This window comes from Bison bison, unplaced genomic scaffold, assembly GCF_000754665.1.
Source record: "Bison bison bison isolate TAMUID 2011002044 unplaced genomic scaffold, Bison_UMD1.0 scf7180017864050, whole genome shotgun sequence".
Taxonomy (NCBI): Eukaryota; Metazoa; Chordata; class Mammalia; order Artiodactyla; family Bovidae; genus Bison; species Bison bison.
In genome coordinates, this window is record NW_011494622.1 from 408365 (window position 1) to 412243 (window position 3879).

The following is a 3879-nucleotide window of genomic DNA, read 5'->3' on the forward strand; positions in this document are numbered from 1 at the left end:
AATGATCATTACTGGAAAAGACATCTTGAGGTAAATTGCACAGAACATTTGGGTATACTTGCCTCCTGTAGAATTGTTGTAAGATTCAAATTTTAGCAACACCACTTAACTTCTGTGGTATCTATAAGGTAAATCTGGATTCTAGCAGCAGCTCCTTTATGTTAACATTACCAGATAATGTTATGTTATAGCAATTTAGATTGAATCAGATGCATTCACTTCAGTTCAGAGCCAAATGTTTTTCGTCTGGGTTTATCTGTTGTCATATCAAATATTAAGTGATTTTTCCCATCTTCTTGCCATTGCCAAGACAGAAATGTATAGAAATGAACATTATGGGTACGAATGATGTGTAACTTAATTTAGTATGCATAATCGATGCATATTCTAAATGACGTTTTAATGTACTGTAAAAATAGCATTTGTTATTTAAAGTATCAAGTACCTGGAGGAAAAATACATTTTATGCCTTCTAATGAAATACAGAAAGAGTCAGCAGTAAATATTCAAACATATTCAATGTAGTTAAAGTTATTTATAATTTTACATTATGCATCCCCAGAGATTTAGAAAGTAATGTTTCCACATTTGTATTATTGCACTGTTGAAGAAAATCAAATTATAAATACACATCTTAACTCATCTGCATATTTTAATTCTCTAGAATAAATGGCAAGATTTTTCTTAAATGGAAATTTTTTTTTTAAAGTCCAATTGACAAAACTGAAAAAGATTATTTAAAAAGCACTATATAGTGACAGTTTTTTGCTGACTGATCAAATGTAAATAGTTTATTTATGTCTATGCTATGATATCAAACACATGTGTATCATCACATTTGACTGACATCTAGCTATATCCAGAATTGAAAATGATTATATTTTAGAAGGTGTAATAGAACTGCAATGTGGTTACATTACATTTTCTCAAAATCATAATAAACCTGAAACTATTAAATTTCATGACTGCGAAATTTCTGGATACCTTTTGATTCAGACACTAGCATTATTTTACAAAAAAATGTTTGTGAGTATATATATTTTTCTTGACTGTCTATTAGTGTACTTTTCTTCATAATTAAGTTGAATACTGTCATCTACTGCTTAAACCTAATGTAAAATAAGTGAAATAATTTTTGTTTGGTTGAGTTTCATTTAAAAATATAGACACTGTGTCTTCCTCATGTATTTAGGGAATGTCTGAGAAATAGATGAATAAATTAACAAAATAATTACATCAATTCCTAGCCCAAATGTTCAGAACTTATTTTGGTTCACCTAGGTCAGTAGCTTATAAATTTTTATCACTGTCATTTTCTGTCAATTTGTGAATCTGAGGACTTCATGAATTATTGTTGCTGATTTTCTATAGCTAATTTTGTCACTGACTATGTTCCATAATATTCTATTGTCCTTGAGTTAGTCTTAGATTAATAGTAAGATGACAGTTTAGAAATGGAAGATAGGGAACAGAGGTACCATTTAATGTTCTTTCAGTTCAGTTCAGTCTCTCAGTCGTGTCTGACTCTTTGCAACCCCATGAATTGCAGCTCGCCAGGCCTCCCTGTCCATCACCAAGTCCTGGAGTTTACCCAGACTCATATCCATCGAGTCGGTGATGCCATCCGGCCATCTCATCTTCTGTTGTCCTCTTCTCCTCCTGCCCCCAATCCCTCCCAGCATCAGAGTCTTTTCCAATGAGTCAACTCTTCGCATGAGGTGGCCAAAGTATTGGAGTTTCAGCTTCAGCATCAGTCCCACCAATGAGCACCCAGGACTGATCTCCTCGAGGATGGACTGGTTGGATCTCCTTGCAGTCCAAGGGACTCTCAAGAGTCTTCGCCAACACCACAGTGTTCTTTAGACCCTCTTAAAAACTCATGTTCTTGTTTGTGCAAAGTGAACCATCCACTGTAACTTTTTCCATGCAGTCATCTCCACAACTATAGTTGGAGTTCTCTGAAATATACCAGCATGATTCATATTAATGCTGTTTAGTCTCTACGTCTTGTCCGACTCTGTGACCCCCATGGACTATAACCTGCCAGCCTCCTCTCTCCATGGCGTTCTCCAGGCAAGGATACTGAAGTGGGCTGCCATTTCCTTCTCTAGGGTATCTTCCTGACCCACAGGATGAACTTAGGTCTCCTAATTGGTAGGCAGATTCCTTACCAGTAAGTCATCTGGGAAGCCCAATTAATATTAAAAACTAATATTGAACGTATATTAAGTTCCAGGAATTTTTCTAAGAATGCACTTAAGGTTACAAAGTTAGTCAGTGCCAAAATTAGGATTTAAACCCAATTTTGTCCCGATTCTCCTTGGTTAAGAAGGACACAAAGGATTATCACAAATCATATCATTAACATCATATGCTGCCACAAAAACAATATTAATGTGTTGTTCTTAAGTTTGGGCACTATTATCACATATCAAGAGAGACCTGACATTTTACTGTTTCTCCATCTAACTTATACCCTCCAACAATGGAAAGAAAAAAAATGAATTTTAAAGGTCTGGTATTAATGTTATTCTACTAACTCATTTGATACTGCCCTAAAATGTCCTTTTGATGGGAATTATAGGAGATGGTTTGAGTGTCAGTATCAAGAAGTTACACTAACAGATAAAATGAGGTGGTCAGTTTCCCTCACTCTGTGCATGTGTGTATCATGCCCAGTTTTTAAAAGACTGAGATATTCTTAAAGTGTCTTGAATTCATGAAAGACTCTGCTAGAACATGTGTGTGGACTTAATAATGTTAAACCTAGAGAAGATATTTTGTATTGTGATAGATATTGTGATCTAGAAGGCTGAAATCAATGATACAGAAATTACAGGCGATAGTACTAAATTTGTATAATGAATGGAATTGTTATCAAAATAAAGAACGGCACTGGGATCACTCTATGTCCCAGGTGGCACTAGCGGTAAAGAACCTGTGTGCCAATGCAGGAGACGTAAGAGACACTGGTTTGATCCGTGGGACGAGGAGATCCCCTGGAGGAGGGCATGGTAATCCACTCCAGTATTATTGCCTGGAGAATCCCTGGACAGAGGAGCCTGGAGGGCTACAATTCGTGGGGTTGCAAAGAGTCAGACACAACTGAAGTAACTGAGAACACGCACATACCAGAGCTGGCTAGTCAAAGCATTTTTTATACTAGTCCTTACACTAGTGTGAGCAGGATCATCTGGGAGCTGGTTAAAAGGCAGCTTCTTAGGCCCACCCCAGACCTACTGAATTTTGATCTGCACTTTAACAATTTGCTCATGTGAATTGTATACACATGAAAGTCTAGGGAAGGCTAGTCTAGGGAATAATAAAAACTGCTTGTGTATAACTCCTTATTGCCAAATTCAGACTTAAATTGAAGAAAGTAGGGAAAACACTAGACCATTCAGGTATGACCTAAATCAAATCCCTATGAGTATACAGTGGAAGTAAAAAATAGATTTAAGGGCCTAGATCTGATAGATAGAGTGCCTGATGAACTATGGAATGAGGTTCGTGACATTGTATAGGAGACAGGGATCAAGACCATTCCCATAGAAAAGAAATGCAAAAAAGCAAAATGGCTGTCTGGGGAGGCCTTACAAATAGCTGTGAAAAGAAGAGACGCGAAAAGCAAAGGAGAAAAGGAAAGATATAAACATCAGAATGCAGAGTTCCAAAGAATAGCAAGAAGAGATAAGAAAGCCTTCTTCAGCGATCAATGCAAAGAAACAGAGGAAAACAACAGAATGGGAAAGACTAGGGATCTCTTCAAGAAAATCAGAGATACCAAAGGAACATTTCATGCAAAGATGAGCTCGATAAAGGACAGAAATGGTATGGACCTAACAGAAGCAGAAGATATTAACAAGAGATGGCAAGAAT